Here is a 21,233-nt window from a genome sequence, read left to right on the forward strand (position 1 = left end):
AGTTTGAAAACCAAAGGTGCGCTTCCCTAAAAGACTATTTTACAGAGAACTCACACAAGGCAAGTACCCACTGGGAGGGCAGAAGAAGCGATACAACAACACTGTCAACGTCTCTCTGAATAACTTCGGTATCAATTGTGAAACATGGGAAACACTGGCACAGAACTGTCCAGCATGGTGTGACCATGTCAAAGAAAGGGTGGTGTAGTTCTAAAAGCAAAGCTGAATTTCAATAGCTCTAAAGAAACACAAGATGTACAAATTTAGAGGTATTTCCATTCCAAATGCTCATAAAGGCTATTTGTGCCTTACCTGTGGTAGAGTCTGATCAGCCACAGGTGGACACTTTGTACATTGACCCTGACATAGTGGCATCTTTTTCTTCCTCTTTGAGTATGAAAGACAACAACCAAACAATTATGGTTGATGAATCTAGGGAGACAAAGTCATGCTGTCCCTGCCCTTAAGGAGATTAGTCTCTGTTGTACTCCAGTAAAAAGCTACCCCAGCTTCAATCTTTTCAATCCAATGTAGCCCACGATCCTTGAGGTCCTTTTGGTGTTTATAAAATGTAGCCTTAGGTAGCATGGTATAGTGGGAAAGCACTAACTTTTAGTTTAGGTTTAGTTTAGTTTAGGTGATCTGAATCCAAATCTTGCCTCAGATGCAAACTAGGTATGAACCATCACTAAATCTTCTTGGTCCTCAGTGGTCTTATCTGGAATTCTGCATGGCTGTTTGATTTTTGCCTTTCTGCCCGTACCACAATACCTGCCACATCAGAGGTTCTGAATGAATAATGCTTATTGGTTGACTAAATTAACTTCAACGAATATCTCCAGATCTCTCAATGAAGATCATTGTGCAATAATCCTAGGAGTATGCTCAAAAATCTAGTAGGCTTCAAGAGCATTTGGCAACCTAGAATCATAGAACCTGATTGCTAGACCTCAAGTTTCATGCCCTCCAGGTTGTACCTGAAGAAGGAATTCCCTTTACAACTTGAGTTACTTAGGCAGCATCTACTTTAAGACCTCTAGTGACTAGGAAGCCTGTGCCTTGCACAGCAGCCCATTTAATGTTTGGATAGCTCCAGTTGTTAGAAATTTTTTTTCACTGAACTGAAACAACCCAGCTGACCTATCTTTCTTGATGCAATTGCACATAACCAAGGAATTTGATTCATTTTCAAAACATTATAGAAATTTAATCTGTTCTTAGGAAAGGAATAATAACTGAGGCTGTGATTTCATTTCTGTAGGGGGTTGCTAGATGACGAAACGTCTGCCAATGCAGAGCTGCACTATTTCAGCAATTTAGTCTTAGAGAATGATTTAAAACATTGAAAAGGCAAGTGACTTGTCTGGGGTCACACAGTTGAGAGGTGCTAGCAGGAGGGCCTGTGTCCAGGTCTGCCTGATTTTGAGGAAATCAGCTCCTTATTCAATTAGTCCATGCTATCTGTAGGATATTGTTGTTGTTACTGATGCTCCATAACTGATGTTTACTGTAAAACATTAATCGTCAGTGAGGTTCACGGGACAGGAGAGGACGCATAGCCAGGATCACCCCCACTACTCTTCAAGGAAACACTTCACTCCTTTCATAGATCTCTCAAACATTTCAAGGTGCACAGATGCTCCGGCGCCTGTCCCTCTTGAGTACTCAAAAGCCAAGTGAGGTTGAACTGTTAAGAAGTTACAGCTGCCCAAGAGCATCCATTAGCTGAAAACCAGTCAAGTTGATGTAAAGATTTACTATCCCAAAAGGTGTGGAATATTTTATGATATTTATATTTTATGGCATTTTAAGGGGATTTTGTAGTAAGCTTGCTTTAATAAATAATTTAGTTAGCATAGCAAGAGAATTGAGAAATGACTCCCATGGAGTGTAACGAGAACTTTTATAGTCAGTGGGTGGGAGAGCTCCCCATTTTCTCAAACAAAGCCATCCCTAGCAGAGTCCCTGTGCTCATGTGCCAGCAGTTCCTGAAATCTAATATTGGAGATGTTCCTCCTTCATGTACAGTGGCATTTCTTGCTCTCTGGCATACACGCTTTCCTGTGGAAGTGCAGTCATTTTGAATGGCAGGTGTCCCTATGAATGCATCTGCCTTACTAAGGTTATATTTTCTGTCTTCTAGCTTAATAGTCAGACCAATTTGAAGGAAAATTGGGTTGAGAGAAGTATTCTGAGACTGAGCCTCTCTATGTCAAATACTACACCCTGGGGCCAATTTATTCAGCTGGGATAGAATGGGCATGGAATATAATGACTGACAGACCCCTGGGAATCACTGTGCTTTGGAATGTCACTATCATCTCTCTCCATTTTTTCTTGTTGCAACAGCCCTTAAAGGGAAACCACTCCCACAAAAAGTACCACTTTCAGGGCACTTCCAGACTACCTCATTCCCCTTTGAGGGGAAAAAATTAGCACATCCCTACCCCCAGTTCTCCAAGCTTTGATTCTTCCTTTCCTTTTGCACTTCCAGTACCTATGAAATGAAAGGTAGGAGATTCTGAATATTGGCTCTTTTTTGGTAGTCAATTTTTCCTTTCCTCGAGTTCTATTGAAAATTACTTCCTTAATGCTCTCTAATATATTTGGGACCTCAGTGCTCCTTTCCTTTTTTGTTCCAAGTCTTCAATTGCAGGTCTCTGGAAGAATTAAGAGGGAGTACTGATTGTGCCACCCCGTGATTTGGGGCAGAAAGGTGAGGCAGCTGAAAATTCCTTAGTTTCTGAACCTTTGGCTTTGTTTATTCACATTTTCAGAGAGAAAAAAGAATATTTTTCTAACTTCCAAATGCTTCGTAGAGACATTTAAGAATCCCAAGCCCCCAAAGCCTCCAAATAATCATCAAGTCAAAGAGAACTAACTAGAACACATCAAACTGTGGAGGGGGCCCTCCTAACAGGAGGGGCTGACCTTCTGGCTAAAAAGCCAATAGGATGCCATTTGATCTGATATTTTACCTCAGAGAGAGGGAGACTCACCTTTTAAAGATGATGATTCATTCCCCTCAGTTACTTGTCCTATCCTCTTTTTTTCATGCAATATTTTAAACAGTTTCCTAATACCATGCTAACATTGAAAGTCCTTGCACTAGGAGTGAAATCCTTTCATGGCCTCAATGATCTGGTCCTTATTGGCTTTAGTTCTGAGATCAGAACTGGCAGATGTAGAAGGCAGTGGCTTTTGGTGGGGTTTGAAGGATGCAAAAAGTCAGACTAGTCTGCCACTGGTTCTGATATTCAAACTGGAAAAGGAAGGAAAACGGTACACAAGTCTTTACTGACTCCTATAGCTAATCAGATTATGCCGTAAAGCATGAGATCTTCTTTAGGTAATAGGCTACTGATCTATAAACTGCTCATTGACCTTCCAGCTACATATGCAATGTGGAAAATACTTTGACTTTTCATAATAACATTGTTAAACCAATGCATTTAACACATAGTTGTTCTTCTTGTTCAATTGTTTCAGTTGTGTCCTACCCTTTCTGTCCCCATTTGGGGTTTTCTTGAAAAAGATACTCTACTGGTTTGCCATTTCTTTCTCTGGCTCATTTTACAGATGAGGAAACTGAGGTAGATACAGTTAAGTGACTTGCCAAGGGTCTCACAGCTAGTAACTAGCTAAAGAGAAGTTTTGAGTCTTCTTGACTCCAGACCTAACAAACGATTTACTCTGACACCTAGCTGCTATTAGATTTAGCATGTAGTAGGTACTCAATAAATATTTATTGATTATTGAAACCATCCCCCTTATCCCCTGTTCCTTTGTATATATTTTGTATACATGCAGATTCTCATGGACTTCCTCAGTCTGCATAGCTAGAGGCATAGACAATGAGGTGAAACAATGGATAGAGTACTACTGCTGAGACTAGAATCAGAAAGACCTGAGTCCAAATTTGACCTTAGACAATTATGGTGACATCTATATTTAAAGTACTTGGAGAGGCAAAGAGCCCAGGCAATTTTCAAGCTTGTGCAAATGATATGACTCTGGGCAAGTCACTTAATCTCTGTTTGCCTCAGTTTCCTCATCTACAAAATGGAGATAGTGATAGCACTTATCTCCCAATGTTGAGGCGAGGATTAAATGAAATAGAATCTGTGAAGTGCTATATAAATGGGAGTCATTATTTGACAGTCTACAAAATGGCTCAAGATAACCTGTCATGTTCTCCTTAAACTAGAGACTGTATTCTGATTGATTTGGGAAAAACACACCCAAGACTGTAGTAGGGCAGGATCTCACCCCAAGAATGAGAGACTAAACTCCATTCATTCCAGAAGTAAGAAAAGAATTTTATTTGAAGAAGTGGTTTTTGGTGGTATAATAGCCTAATAGCTGGTCACATAGTCTGGGAGGGGGGCTAATCAGGTAGCCTTGTGACTGATGGACAAGCCCAGGGGCTAGTAAAATAGCCTCTTTGGCACTGATAGTGAGAAGTAGCAGCTCACTGTAGAGTGGCATCCTCTACACCCTATGGCTAGGGTTGGCATATATATTGGTAGCCTGGCAACACCTATTCCCATCACAGGTGGAATTATGTTTTGGGGTTTGTTTCCATAGGGAATAAGGAACATGTACAAGATTGGGGGATTCTTCCGGAATGCCAGTCTCTAGTGTGTGCAGGTTCCATGTTGCCCCATCGTCTACTTAGTCATCATTTGTCAATGCAGGAGCAATCTAGAATGAGAACATGGGGATGGGCTGTGGCACCTGGGAGGACCACTACAGGTAATTAATTATTTCTAAGAACAATGTGATGAGTAGTTAATAAAACAGATTAGGCAAAAAGCCGATGCTCCGTATAGAACACAACAGATCCAGTACGTACACAGCGTGGGTCAATCTGCAATTCATAATTGACTAAATGTTGAAACTACAGGTTTTACAGCTGATGTTTAACTAGTAAGAAATGCAAGATTTCAGAAGAGGGTCGTGTTCCTATTACTACCCATTACTGCCCACTGTCAGTTCGCATCAAGATTGTATTCTGTTCTGTGATACTGAATGCCACAGCCTGTCCTCCAACAATGTGGACTTATTAATATAGTGGCTAGGGTAGCCACAATATCTTCCCCAGGGCCCAGCTATAGCCAATCAATAAATTACCCAGGGGCCATTCATGTGGAAGGCAAATGCACTGGAGGCTGTTTAAAGTATTTGATTTGTGTGTTAAACCATAGTGGGTTCAAAGGCAGATGGCTAGAGCTGAGTTCTCACAGGCAAATTAAGTGTTGGGATTCTGAACTATCTAGTTAAAATAGGGCACTTGTATCTTGCATTATATATGGGAAAGAAATATTGGTAGGGACTGCACTTAGTCAACTGCACCCAGCACACCGGGGTTAAGAACTAGAAAGTATCAGGCTTGAACTCCCTTGATGGGCTCTGTTAAAAAGCCAATGAGTTACATGAACTCTGGTCCACAGACGAGTTAACCAACATATCTATTAATGAAGAAAAACTGGTCTAATGTAAGCAAAGCTCTTCAATGTCACAGGAAAGCAGAAATAGACACATTTTTAACCTTTGATCTATGATTTCACTCTAGCCTCCATCCTGTGCCTTTTGTTGGTGGCTTTGGCAAATAAGCATTGATAGTCAGCTCTGTGTCGTAGGACATCTTTTCTTTGTCTTCTCTACATTTTGGCCTCTCTTTGTATGCTTTTTCTTTATATTTATTCATTCAGAGCCCCCATGTATCCCATGCTTTCTATACAGAAGTAGTTGTTCCTTAGATCAGAGCCAGGTAGCTATCTTGGGTTAAGTATGGAGGTGGGTGTAGGATAACATTGTTGTTAGTTTCCATTCCAGATCCCTAAGCAAAACTTTGTAAAGGGGGCAGCTGGGTGGCTCAGTAGATGGAGAGTCAGGCCTAGAGACAGGAGGTCCTAGGTTCAAATCTGGCCTCAGCCACTTTCCAGCTGTGTGACCCTGGGCAAGTCACTTGACCCTCATTGCCTAGCCCTTACCACTCTCCTGCCTTGGAGCCAATACACAGAATTGACTCAAAGATGGAAGGTAAGAGTTTAAAAAAAAAACAACTTTATAAAGAAATGTTCCTTAAAGCCCATCTAAAAAAGAAATGAATTCCTAATATTTAAGAATAGAGAAGTCTTTTGGAAGTTATCTAACCCTCTCTTCAAAGATAAATCAATGGAGACTCTGAGAACTGAATCTAACTATACTGTGGCAAGTCTCAAAGTAGTCTGATTTTGAGTCCAAAAACAGTGACGTTTCTCCTCTGCCTCACTGACATGATGGATCGTCCCCTGCTCTTACAGGCACTAGGCCCTGAAGGAACTCTTTCCATGAATTTGGACCTCTGAGTTCTGTTTATATAGAGGGAACACTTTCTCCTGACCTTAACTTGTGCTGGCAGACAGTCTGCAGAGGGCAGAGGGCTCCTTCTCCTCTCAGGTTTTTATCAATAAGGACAGTAGGTTACTAGTTGATCACGAAGCCCCATAAATAGGTTTCCCTCCTGATCTGCTCATAACAGTTAGTAATCTGAACTCAATGAGCTTTGAGTTAGAGTATTAGCTTTTGTCATATAGTGAAAATGCTTGTTATAAAACATTCCTTTCAATTCTGGGACATAATAGTTCACAAACCTAGGAAGAGTCCCACAGAAAGTGGGCTTCAGCTTAGGGTCCTCATTTAGTAAAAAGGTAACTCACAAAGCTGCTAGAAGTCTGTTTCTCCTTTTATGGAGTCCCCATGAAAGTCTTCTCGGACATATTTGTGTCCTCCTTTCTGAGTCCTGATGCTAACTTACATCAGTGTTCCTAGTTTGTCTTCCATATCCAGTATAAATACTGCCCCCAGACAATAATCTTCCAGAAACCTTACTCATATACGAATTTCTTACCTTTCAAGTTTATAAAGTGATCTTCTGTTAGAAGTGTGGAGGAGAAGGCTGAGGATTGTCCCCCTCCAGAGCCCTCAAGAAATTCCCTCTTAGGCACTTGCCTCTGTATTTTTCCTTCCTCTATTGGCCATATAAAAGAATGCCAAGTCTTAACTGGATTTCTTTGTTATCCAAGCTCCATAGAGTATGGGTTCCAATATATCCTTCAAGCAATCCCAATATACTTCTTGTATAATATCACTTCATTTCATCCAATTGGTTGAAACTCTCTACTGCTTTCAGACTGGATTAACTATGTGTTTACACTGAATTTAATGCCTCAGGGGGATTTGTTTATTCAACACAGGCGTTTTTACCTGATTAGGTAACAGATGTGTAGTATTTTGTTTGTTAAAAAGTCAATAGGCATTTATTAAGTGCCTACTGTGTGACATATATATATACATATATATATATATAATGAGCCTACTATGTGCTATACACTGTGATAAGAGACTTAGGGATAGGCAAAAAGGCAAAAGTCAGCCTTTCTGTCTGCTCCTTGCTATCTAAGACCTCACCATATAAGGGAGGGAGGGTGGGGGTTGGAGGAGGCAAAACTAAAGCAAATATGTACAAATAAAATACATATTGGATAAGCAGGAGATAATCAATAAAAATGGGGAGGGAAAATACATGAAGTGAAGAATTGGAGTGTGTTTTGCAAGGAACAAATGATGCCTTTAGGACTAGATCACCCAGTGTGTATGAATGAATAAAATGTAGAAGAATAGAACGCTGACCCCAGGCCGTAACCGCACCTCCCATAACAACTGGTGTCCCAGGCTCCATGTGCCACAAACTGTGCGCCTCAGCCTTTGGACTCCAAAGCCACATGAGGGTACACTGTAGATGAAACTGCACAAAGACAATCGTCATTATCGGTAACCGAGAGACTACCACTAGAAGAATAGGAAGGGGCCAGGTTATGAAGGCCAAATGGGATTTTATGTTTGATCATTGATAGAGAAACTACTGGAGTTTTCTGGACAGGTTTTCTGCCACAGTTACTCAGAAGATTCATTTGACAGTTGAGTGGATGAACTGCAGAGGGTAGTAACTTGAGGCAGAGACCAACACTGAAGATACTTCAGCGGTTTAGACAGGAGGTAGTAGGACCTGCAGTAGAGTGATGGCAATGTCCAAGGGAAAAAAGCAGGAATATTAAAGAGAAGTTTCAAAAAGTCATAATTACAGGTCTTGATAACAAATTGGCTATTGGGAGATAAGAAGTGAGGAGCTGAGGGTAACCCCTAGAATGCAAGTTTGGAGTGGGTAAGGGATTGCTTTTTGAGAGAGTTTGGGTAATGAAGCTAATTTTTGACAAGTTGAGTTTAAAATATTTATGGGACATCTAAATTAAAATGTCTCAACATTAGTTGGAGAGAGGGTAAAGGCTGGCCAAATACATTTGAGAATCATTAGCTTAGAGATGATTATTATTTATATTAATTACATAGAGGGAGATTGATCAATTCAATCAAATCTCACTGTTAAAAAATGTTATACTCCTTTAGGATCCTGTACTGTAATAGTCTCAAAAACAAACAGATTTACAATTATAGAAAAAAATCATCAAGTGAATTCATTGCAATAAAACTGGCACTGTGGACTCTAAAAAGAGTTCTTTTGATATAAATGTTAATATTAACTTGATTATGTTGAGTTCCTTGCAAATTAGTTCAGCTAGTTAGAAAAAGGCAGGGCTTCTAACCACCTCTGAGTAAGTGATGTGTTATTTCCCCCCCAACTGCATTTCTTAAAAAATTAATTTTTTTTAGACTTTTGAGTTTCAAATTCTCTCCCGCCCTCTCTCCCTAACCCATTGAAAAGGCAAGCAGTGTGATATCATTTATACTTGTAAAATCAAGCAAAGGATATTTCCATATTAGCCATGTTGTCAAAAACCACAAAATTGTTTTGGAAAGCATGGTGGATTTATGCAAATACACATATCTCTTCCACATTCTAGGGGTTAGGGTCTTGGAGACCCTTTGATTTTGGAAAATCCATGTAAATTTTTTTTACCACCATTCAAATCAGAGAAGAACTTAGAAATTTTTCTTTTTTTTAATGGAGTGTTTACAATAACTTCTTGTAAAATTTGGGTTAAATATTTGATCCTAGGCCATATTTAGTTTAAACTTAAGATATCTGTACATTTCTAGCCTTTGTGTTCTTTTGTGTTCTTTTTTCAAACATTAACTTTTTACTTATTTTAACTTTTTAAAAATGATATTGTGTATATTTATGGCATTAACAATATTATATATGTATATTGTATATTTTATATTACTATATATTTTATGCATTTATGAGTTTTTAAACTTTTTCTGTCATCTGTTGGCCTTCATGAATTGTCTGCAGCTTCTGTAGAACTCCCAAAAAATTCCATTTATTTTTTTTATGCTGATTCAGGATATATCAAAACCATAATGGGGAAGTCAAGATGTGGAAAGAATATCTATAAAATGATTGAAAAATCATATGCTTTGGTTCAGGGAATCAATGATTAGATTTATACACCAAGGATGCCATTAATAAGAAGGTGGTCTCAATAAACACTGAAATATTTACAGCAGCACATTTTTGTAATAAAACAATTGGAAAAAATAGTGGATGTCCATTGATTTGGGATTGACTAAAAATGTGTTAAATGAATGGGTGAGAATATTTCTGTATTATAAGGAATGACAAATACAATGAATACAGAGAAACATAGAAAGATTTGTATGAACTAATGCAGATTAAGGTAAGCAGAAACAAGACACGGGGTTCCTAAGAAGTAATAAAGAGAAGATACTTTCATCCATATATTTGTAGAGGTAGGAGGTAGATGAGTAGGGGAAATTCATGTATTTTTCAGACATTTTTGAATTATTAATCAGTTTTTGAACTTTTTTTCTTTAAAATATTATTTAATATCTATGTTAGTTTTCTGGGAGTGGTGGAGAAAGGGATACTGAAGGGTGGCTTTGGTGATATAAAAATGTATCAATGAGGAGGCATTGAGGCAGCCAAAGTTCAGACCTCAGAAAACCCTTCCTCACCGATTGAAAACCAAATGCTCCTAGGGGACTGAAAACCAAACTTAACAATAGGACAGAACTAAGGAACCCTCCTGCTGGACTCAACTTAAAAGGTATGCCCCCCCAAAAGCCTGAATTTGATAACACTTCAGTTTAAGGGAAAGGAAGATGGAAGGTCCCAGGACCCCTCCCCCACCCACAGTACTGAGCCTCTAGCAGTGGCTGGAATTTCTGGGCAGGCAAGGGCACTAGTGTGGAAGGAGTATCTTATGGGCAAAGCTGTGCCATGCTCAGGGCTCCAAACACAGGTGGCTGGGAGGCCACTCAAGGACAAGCACAGAGGAGGCAACCTAGTCCTAGCAGTGGAGACACTCCATATTCCCCCACCCCCCACCTTGAGGTTTTGGCATCAGGGCACATCCTGCACTGCAAGTTAAACTCAGCTGGGCTTAATCTCATCAAACCTTCAGAGAGGAAGCTCAAGCTCCAACACCCCTCACCCCATAGACTGCTCTGAGTGCCCTGCTAAGTTCCAAGGGTGAAGGCTAACATAAAAGCCCAAACCCACAGATCAAGCACACAATGAGAGGAGCAAGAAAAAGAAGGGGCAAATATGAGCAAACAACAGAAAAAGAAAAAAGAAATTACAATCAACGGCTTCTATCCAGACAATGAACAAAGAGCAAATGTAATAGAGGAAGATCAAGGAACACAAAGGAAAACACAGAAACTCCAGTGAATTGGACACAGGCTTTGGAAGAACTCAAAATTCAATTCAAAACACAATTAAGAGAGGCTGAAGACAACAGGGAAAAGAACTTAAAAAGCAAGATAAGTCATCTGGAAACAGAGGCACATGGACTAAAACGAGAAAATAGTGTCTTGAAAGCCAAAATTAATCAGCTTGAAAATGAGGCAAAGAAGATGAAGGATGAGGCAAATAAAATGAAAGATGAGACAAAGGAGATGAAAGATGAGGCAAAGAAGATGAAAGATGACCTCCAAAGAAAATCAGAACAGAAGAAGGATGACCAAAAAGTCAGACATGAAATTCAATCTTTAAGAACCAGAATACAATTAGAAGCAAGTGACTTCACAAGGCAGCAGGAAACTATAAAACAAAATCAAAAGAATGAAAAAAATTGAGGAAAATATGAAACATCTCATTCACAAAACAGAAGATTTAGAAAATTGTTCCAGGAGAGACAACTTAAGAATCATTGGTAATGTACCCCAAAGAGATAATAAGGAAAAAGACTTGTACAAGAATATTCATGGCTGCGCTCTTTGTGGTGGCCAAAAATTGGAAAATGGGGGAATGCCCTTCAATTGTGGAATGGCTGAGCAAATTATGGTATATGTTGGTGATGGAATACTATTGTGCTAAATGGAATACTAAAGTGGAGGAATTCCATGGAGACTGGAACAACCTCCAGGAAATGATGCAGAGCGAAAGGAGCAGAACCAGGAGAACACTGTACACAGAGACTGATACACTGGGGTACAATTGAATGTAATGGACTTTTTCATTAGTGTCAATGCAATGTTCCTGAACAATCTGCAGGAATCTAGGAGAAAAAACACTATCCATAAGCAGAGGACAAACTGTGGGAGTAAAAACACCGAGGAAAAGCAACTGCGTGACTACAGGAGTTGAGGGGATATGATTGAGGAGAGACTCTAAATGAACACCCTAATGCAAATACCAACAACATGGAAATAGGTTCTGATCAAGGAGAGAAGTAAAACCCAGTGGAATTTTGAGTTGGCAACTAGAAGGGTAGGGGGAGGGGAGGGAGGAGAAAGAATATGATTCTTGTGACCAAGGAATAATGTTCTAAATTGACTAAATAAAATTTTTAAAAGTGATCTAAAAATGTATCAATGAATAAAATATAGTTCCAACAATGCCTGTGCCACAGGACCTTAGCATCATAAATACAAGAACAATAATAAATAGTATCTTGAATTTTATAAAATGCTTTACATCTATTAACTCATTTCATCCTCACCACAACTTTGTTAGGAAGATACTGTTATTATCCCATTTTATAGATGGGGAAACTGAAGCAAACAAAAGTTATTTGACCTTCCTAAGGTCATACAGCTTGAAAGTGCCTGAGGCAGGATTTAAACTATCCCATGCACCACTTAGAGCCAGAAGCAACCCTATTGGTCATCTAGTTCAAACATTTCATTTTTCAGATGTGGGAAGTGAAGCTGAGAAAAGTTAAATGTCCTTTTCAAGGTCATTTAGGGAATAAGTGGCAGTGGTTAGATTAGGACCTAGATCTCCTGAGTCCAAATCAATTCATCTTTCCCCAAGGCCATGCTGTTTGTTAGGGATAATAACCTACAAATATGAATTATTGGTAGTATTGTTGATGATGTTCAATTGAACATATGTGATGGATCAACCATCCCTTTTACCCTTCAGTTGAAACAGTAATGCACTTTTGAAGCCCCTATCCTTCTTAAACTAACAGTTAAGCTTGATGACCACATATCTTGTTTTGTTTTGTTTTTCCTTATTTCATTGTGGAAACAGATATGCTTGGCCTTATCAATTTCATTTTTCTACTTTTTTATTAGTCAAATGTCCTTTGCACTGTGTTCTAGGGTGCTCTGAAGGGCAACAGAGTTTTCACATAAGAAAATAGAAAACTTGGTTGATATGATTCTGGATATGGGCTGGACTCTAACCTTAAGATTTGAAGGGCTTCTTGATAGGCTTTAATATAGCTCTGATTACACAAGGCGTCTTTGAGTGTTTTCATGTCAGACTGCTTGTATTCTTAGTGAGTACAGTCTTTGGGACACGACAGCTCCCAAAGGATTGTCTCAAGAACTTTTAATGATGTTCATAGACTATTGAGCTAAAACAGTATTTTGGAGGAGTGGACATCAGCTTTCAGGCTTCTTATGTCCTCAAGGACAATTGTCTAGAGTAAATGGAGTCAATGAATGTCCTATCAAACTTGCTTCAGTTTACTGATGATGAGGTTTAGGCTGAACAGCCCTGACGTCATCAGTCATGTTACCTATATCTAGGCTTTGGGACTTTCTCTGGGCAACCACTGTTGCTTGTGTGTGTACAGCTAGTGCTGGGTCACTTGATGGTGTTGGCTTCTGCTATAAAGCTACAAAATCGATATATTTGTTCTCCTCGTCCGATGTATCTTTGGTATAGAAAATAACTTCCTGCTATAATCTAAAAGAACAGCTAGGTGGTGTAGTGTTTAGAGTCTGGAGTCAGGAAGATTCTTCCTGAGTTCAAATCTGGCCTCAGCCACTTAATAGTTGTGTAATCCTGAGCAAGTCACTTAACCCTGCTGGCCTCAGTTTCCTTGTTTATAAAATGAGCTGGAAAGGAAATGGCAAACCACTATAGTCTTTGCTAAGAAACCCCCAAATGGGATTACAAAGAATCAGACATGTCTGAAATTACTGAATTACAACAAATAATTCTAAAACCATCCAACTTGACTACTTAGCTACCTGTGCAACCTAGCAAATGGGATTTGCCTCTCTGGATCTTAATTTTTCACATCTATAAAATGAGACAGTCAGACTTGATGCTCATAATAGGGTGTCTTCTAGTTTTTGCATAGTGTAGTTTGGGATTATGTTGTTTTGACAATGCCCAGCTAATAATGCTAGCCAACCTGGAAGGATTATGTTCTCTCTATATTCTACAGTAGTACATTTGATCACACGAACACATACATACACAAATCACACATTTGGTGATTAAACTGTTATCTTTCATTTGGGTGCCAAGCACAGAAGCAGTGAGACATTGGAAGCATCCACTTGGGAGTCAGGGACCCTGGATTACAGTCTCAGATTTTGCAGTTAATTAGCTGCATAAATTTAGATGAATGACTTCTCTTTCCTGAATTGAATTTTTTTTCCTTATAAAATAAGGGGCTTAGCCTAAGTGAGTTCCAAAGTTAAAGGTACCTTTCTGATTCTAAAAAAAAAAAAAATTAAATGTGGATAATTGAAATAATCAAAGATGAATGTGGTCATTGAAAATGTTGACAAATTGAATTATTTGAATTAAATTGTTAATAAATACTTGAAATTATTTCATTCATAAATTATAGGTATGAATAGCTGATTGATCCAATATTTAGGCAGGTGGCTACAAACATCAAAAACAGAAAATCCTCTATATTTGTATCTATAAATTTATACGTATAAATTTATACATCTATATCTATATATCTATCTATAAATTTATATCTATAAATATATACTATTTACAAAGGACTCTCGAAGAATGAAAATTCTATATGCATTGTATTCATTGTTTTGCATTTCTAGTAACATCATCAACACTTGGAATGTTGATTTATAGGTAGTAAACACAATGAATTAGTTTGATTCATTTATTCATTAACTAATTCAGAACCCATCTATCTGACATTTTTTTTTGCATTTAAACCTCCCTCATAGATGTGATATATTTCTGGGGGCTCAAATCTTAAAGTGGCTGCATCTAAGGCAAAATCCTTATTGCACCTATCCTTCATCCCCACTGGGCATACATTGTTACTTTTGCCTCTTCCAATTGTTGAAACTGCCAAATAATCAAGTAAAGGCAGCATGAAATTCAGTGTTAGTTTTTATTAGGCTGAGTAAAATAAGTTAAGATGGGAAATGTGAATTCACAAATTCAAAAGGTAACGTGGAAAGGGACTGGGATTGGAGTCAATAGACCTGGGTCTTGGTTCTGCCTCTTCATGGCTATTTCATTTTGGGCAAGTGTCTTTACATCCCTGGGCTTCTTAATCTCCATCCATAAAAATGAATATAATCATCTAACCTCTGTACTTTATAGGATTCGGTTGAGGATTGGATGAGAATATGCTTTGTACTTATAAAGAGCTCTTTAAAAAAGTATCACTAAGCAAGTATAGCTGAACTCAGCCTTGCCTCAGCTTTAAGTCTTATTTCTTTAGACCCACCTTCAAAGAAGCTAAGTGCTACAATGCCGAGCTTTTAAGTTCTTGTCATCTTGAGATACATTTTGTTCTCCACACATAACTAGAAGAATCACAAGGCTGATGCTTCCTATGTTTATGAATGCAACAAAGATCAGCTCCTGGTATGGGAGTCCCAGTTTCTAATTTGCAGCGTTTCCATCAGTTACAATTCATCGAAATACAACCACTAATTAGCTACAGTTGGTAAACTTAGTCTCAAGCACAAGTCGGTACCTCGCTGATCTGGCTCCCACTGCTTGCAGATCTCTATAGTTACAGACACATCAGAAAAACAGTTTTGACGGTTTGGGTTCCAAGAAACTCAGTTCTTCCCAATTAGACTAAGTAATAAGAAGAATGGGGATATGATGAGCCAGGCTGTCCGGTATGCATATAAGTGCTTCTGGCTCACAGGGAAATATTGAGTGTGCATTGGATTGTACTGATGACAGAAAATGTTATGGGTAAGAACCATAAAATGAAGGCAATGGTTTAGGAAAATGGCTATGCATAGAATCATGCATGGCTTTATACATACATACATATACAGAGACAGAGAGAGACAGAGATCAAGACAGACAGAGACAGGGACAGGGGGTCAGGGACAGGGAAATTGATAGATACACACACACACATACACACATACACATAAGTCCCTACTTATTTTCCCCTTAGTTAAGAGTAAAGAATAACTTATGAATAGCCAGTAAACTCTCTCTAAGTATCCTCAGGATCTCATTTAAAAAAAGACCCAATATATTGGGAGGACCCCTTTGCTGAAAGTTACACAGTTAACAAGTGTTTGAGATGGAAATCAAAATCAAGTTTTCCTGACTTTGGATCCAGACCTCTGTCTGTTATACCAAATTACCTCTAAGGAATAGCATGTATCTTAATGGTGTCATTGTAGGGAATAACCACATTGAAAAGATGACAGATCCCTTTGGTTATGTGAATATTTACGCCACCCTTCCCTATGCCAAGAGAAGACATAAGTGAACAGCGCCACCCCCAAGATATTCTACTCTGTGTGTTTATATTTACTATCATTCTATTTCATTCAAGTTAAGCTATCTTTAAGGCAGATGACATGGCTACATATAAGGTACAGGTATTCTCTTTACTAAGGATGCAAAATGCAAAAAGAAAAGGCTATACACACATATATATACACACACAAACATGCATTAGCTACATATACACATATACATACACACACATATTCCTTGTTTTGGATAATAGAGGTTGAATGTTCCTTTAACATGATAGCTTTTAGTTGTATAGTGTAATTTTTAAATTTCCTCCATCTTGCTTGATCTTGCACCCAAGAATGTGCACACCCACACTACACGGGCATGTGCTAGCTAATGACAAATCAGAAACAATTAACTGCCTCCCTAGGCTGTCCTAAGCCAAGCTTGAGCCACCATTGGCACATGTGAGACACAGGAAGTGAGGTAGAGAACAGCCTCTGGAGTTCTCTCACTTCTTGTGGAAATGGCTAGACACCAGTTCTATCCTGGAACTCATGCTTGGAGGAGCCCTGCAGACAGCTTCTCTTCAGATCAGTCACGTGAGTGATGAGGACTGACTCCCTTCTCTGCCTTGGCTCTCCAAGACCTTAACTCCCACTTTGGCTCAGCCTGAGCCAGAGTGGTTCTGAGTTAAACTCCTTTCCTTCCCTCCCTCTTTCCTTCTCTCCCTCGCTCTCTTTCTCTCCCTCTAATAATTTCTTTCTCCTGTTGTAATTAAATCTCCATAAAACTCCATTCTGACTTGAGTGTTTCATTTAGGATTTTTTAAGTGAAATCCTTGGCAACCTATAATTAATATAATCAGACTTTAACCCTAAATTTGAATCTAACAATAGTTATAACCTTCTATGAAAGTCTGGCTAATGAGAAGAATTGGGGATACAAGTCCCTTTCTCAAAAGCCCTCTTCTGTCCATTCTTTAGGTTACCATTCTATATGCTGGGTTCCTGGGTGTCATTATTTTTATCTATCCAATAGTATGATAACTCCTGACATGAGAATTTTCTGTGAGGCTTCTGCTCATTGGAGCAGCATGTATCACATCATTGACTCTCCATCTCATTTAGAACTCAGGCTGAAAATAACATCCATATTTTTTCATTTCTTCTCTCCATCTGCCCTTCCTTATGATTGCCTTTGGTAATTAAATTATTTCACTGGGGTAAATATTGAGGAAAGACAATTTGAGTAAATAAAAACTATGCATCCATTGTACAACACCATCATGAAGTTAAAGATTTAGGAATGAATGAGATGTTTGAGGACATTTTGTTCAACGTGCTCATCTTACATCTGAGGAAAGTTCAATGCAAAAGTGGTAAATGGTTCACTATTGAGATCTGCAAGCAATGGTACTGATTTGTACTTGAGACTAAGTTTACCAACAGTAGCTAATTAGTAGTTATTTTTAGATGAATTGTAGCTGATGGAAACACTGAAATGGTTTATTTAAGGAAAAGTAAAATTGGAACTCTGATCCTCTGTTTCCAAAGCCATTGTAATTTTTAATGTGAGATACTATGTTTTCTGCTTGCTATAATTTCCCAGAAGCTATGACAGGAAAGGCCCTGTTTGCTATACTTTTCTAGCAACTATGACCTAATAACTATTATCAGTATGAAAATGAATATGTTTATATATATATACACATATATATATGTGAATATGTATATACATGTTTATTGTTAAATATGCTCACATTTAATAAACATTTAATACACAGGGGATCTGTTGAAGAAAATAGAAATAAAATCATCTTCTGAGGTTCTAGCGAAATTTGAACCTGGCATTCCCTGATTTGCAAAAAGAGAGAGTGCTCAGGCTCTAGCAAAATGAAGTCTTGCTTAAAATTCAGCAATGGAATTTACCACCTCGATGGTACATTTAGAAAGAATTCATCTACAATTGGTTATAACATCTTGCCCAAATAGCGGAGTCTTTTTTACATCCATTTAAAACCAAATGAAGTGTCAAGGAGAAATCATCAGGTCCCCTTGAATCCATTTTCTTCTATCCATTTACCTATCCTTCATTTGAAATAGAGAGTAGATTAACATGGTAACTCTTGGAACCCAGCTGAGTTAGGGAAAAGAGAAGAGCAGTTATAAGTGTTTAGTAAGTAATTTAGTGACCAGTCTAAGGACCAAAGGAAATGTTTAGTTAGAGTATCTAAGGAGATGAAAGGAGGAAAGGAAGTTACTACAGAAAGATTAGCTCCGATCTTATTGCCTTTGGGAGAAACTGATTTACTAATGAAAGACTCAGGGAAACTTTCTATATTCATGGAAGGGTTATTGCTATAGTCAGAACTATAATGAGAGTGAGAAAACTGGGGCTTTGTCCTAGGACATAAAAATGTAGAGGGTGCTAGCAGAACTTACATTATTTTAATGGGATAGAATGAACTGAACGTTGTACATAAGTAGGAAGAATAATTAAGGTAGGAAGCAACCAAATGGAAAATTGTTCCCCCACCAAACTAAGATGAAACTTGGAAAAGTATCATCCTCTTCTTAACCCTACCTCATCCCCTCTCTCTTCAGACAGTGATATCTCAGTATCTTTTTGTCCAGGGGAGGTAGATTTCCTGACATCTTTCCCTCCCCAATAGAACCACGAACTAACTTTTCTACTCTCATCATAATCAATCAACAAACAAATCTTTTTTAAAAAATGATTGCTTTGTAACAGACATTATGCTAAGTATGGATACCACAAAATAAAGCAAAAGCAGTCACTGCTCTCAAAAGAGCTTACAATCCTCTTTTAGTGGCAGCAAAGAATTGGAAACTGAAGGGGTGGCCATCGATTGCAAAAGGGCTGAACAAATTGTAGTAAATGTTGGTGATGGAATGCTACTGTGCTATAAGAAAAGCAGAATGATTTCAGAAAAAAATTAAAAAGACCTACCTGAATTGATGCAGAGTGAAGTAAGCAAAACTTGGGGAACGTTGTAGATAATAACAGCAATTTTGTGGGATGATCAAATGTGAAAGACTCAGCTATTCTCAGCAATACAATGATCAAAGACAATTTTGAAGACTTATGACAAAGAATGCTGACCTCCCAAAAAATAGCTACTAGAGTTGGAGAGCAAATCAAAGCATATAATTTATTTGTGTTTACCTTTGGGGTTTTGGTTTTATATGAGTATTCATTTATAACAATGACCACTATGGAAATACATTTTGCATGATAATATGTCTATAACCCAGTTTAAATTGCTTACCATTTCTGGAAGGGTTAAGGAAAAGGAAGGAGGGAGAATATTTGGATCTTATAATTTTGGAAAATGTATGTTGAAAATTATTGCCTGTAATTGGGAAAGTAAAATATATTTAAAATGTGAAAAAAGAGTTTACATTCAAATAGGAAAGGCATCATGCCTATAAAGAGGCCCCTACAGGATGTACACCAAGTATCACTGAATTAAAAGTTTTTGCACAAACAAAAGCAATGTAACCAAGATTAAAACACAAACAACAAACTGGGAGAAAAAAAATCCTTAAAGTAAATATCTTTGACAAAGTACTGATTTCTGAGAATTGAGTCAAATTTGTAAGAATACAACGCATTCATCAGTTGACAAAGAGTCAAAAGATATAAACAAAAAATTCTCATATGAGGAAATTAAAACTATTATTAGTCACATGAAAAATATACTCCAAATCAGTATTAATTAGAGAAATGGAAATTAAAACAACTCTGAAATGCCACCTAACAGCTATCACATTGTCTAACATGATTAAAAAAAATGAAAATGATAAATGTTAGAGGCAATGTGGAAAAACTGTGACCCCCATACAATATTGATGGAGCTGGGAACGAATAAAACTATTCTGGAGAGCAATCTGGAACTATGCCCCCCAAACCATCAAACTGTATATATCTTTGGATGTAGTAATAGCCCTACTAGGTATGTGTCTCAAAGAGATCAAAGAAAGGGGGAAAGGACATACTTGCATAAACATATTTGTAGCAGACTGGATACTGAAAGAATATCCATCAATTGGAAAATGACTGAACAAGTTATGGTATATAATAATGAAATGCTATTGTATCATAAGAAATGACAAATAAGATGGCCACAAAAACAAACCTGGAAAGACTTATATGAAGGGACGCAAGGTGAAGTGAGTAGAATCAGAACATTGAATAATACAATGACAACAGTAGTGTAAGATGACCTACTGTGCATGACTTGCCTATTATCAACAAGGAAAGGATCTAGGACAGCTCCAAGGGACTTAGGACAAAAAGGGCTATCCACTACCACAGAAGGAACAGATTGAGTCTGAATGCAGTTTGAAGCATACCATTCTTTACTTTATTTCCTACATGAATTTTTCTCTAGTATAAGCAATATGTATCTTCTTTTACAACATAATGAACATGGAACTATGTATTTTATGGTATGATACACAAAACCTATATTGTATAACTGCCCTCTTGGGGATGGGGAAGGAGTAGAAGGGAGAGAGAGAACCCAAGTTAGAAAATTTCCAAAAATAATGATTTAAAATGGTATCAGCCTTGAATCAGCCTGGAAAAAACTGATGCACACACAATAAAGGAACAATAATTGTAGAGGGGAAATGCCTTATTTGAAAATAATGCCTACTACTTCCTCTAGACACAAATTCCTAGTTTGGATCCCATCTACAGCCGTCAGCTCATCAGGATTTCTCCTTTTCATGGTTATTCTTTGAACTTTCCTAGAAATTTACCCATCTGGGAAGACAGCTAGTTAGCAATAGTTGTTTTCAAGGGTTTCCTCTTTTTCCTTCAGTGTCTCCTGTACTTATACCTATACTATATATACATTTATGAGTCAAGGACTTATTGTTGTTCACTTGTTTTAAGTTGTGTCAAATTCTTCATGACCCTATTTGGAATCTTCTTGGCAGATACTGAGTGTTTTGCCATTTCCTTCTCCAGATCATATTAAAGATGAAGAAATGGAAGGAAACACAGTTAAGTGACTTGCCCATGATCACATAGTAAGTGCTCAAGGTCAGATTTAATTTAAAGATGAAGCTCTAATGACATAAGAATTCAGATGTAGTCCATTGAAAAAGGAAGTTACAATCTAAAGTTATATGCTTCAAAGTTTCAGGCTAAAAGAGAATCATAGTTAAAAACTGCATTTCTTTTATTCTTAGAATAGTCAATCATCTGCATAGTGTGACTTAAGGAAAATTTCTATATCAAAATTATCCTCCTCCACCAATGAAGGAGTCACACA

At 37.9% G+C, this 21,233-nt stretch overlaps 1 long non-coding RNA gene across 1 annotated transcript in view; it reads left to right on the plus strand.

Annotated features, from left to right (window-relative positions):
- Positions 1-4,664: 4,664 nt before the first annotated feature.
- Positions 4,665-21,233, plus strand: part of LOC130454082 (uncharacterized) — an 85,737-nt gene continuing 69,168 nt past the window's right edge. Inside the window, exons 1-2 of the long non-coding RNA XR_008911754.1 lie at positions 4,665-4,755; positions 20,927-20,988. This is a non-coding gene — a long non-coding RNA (uncharacterized LOC130454082). The remainder of the gene's footprint in view (positions 4,756-20,926; positions 20,989-21,233) is intronic.

Source organism: Monodelphis domestica, chromosome 4, assembly GCF_027887165.1.
Source record: "Monodelphis domestica isolate mMonDom1 chromosome 4, mMonDom1.pri, whole genome shotgun sequence".
NCBI lineage: Eukaryota > Metazoa > Chordata > Mammalia > Didelphimorphia > Didelphidae > Monodelphis > Monodelphis domestica.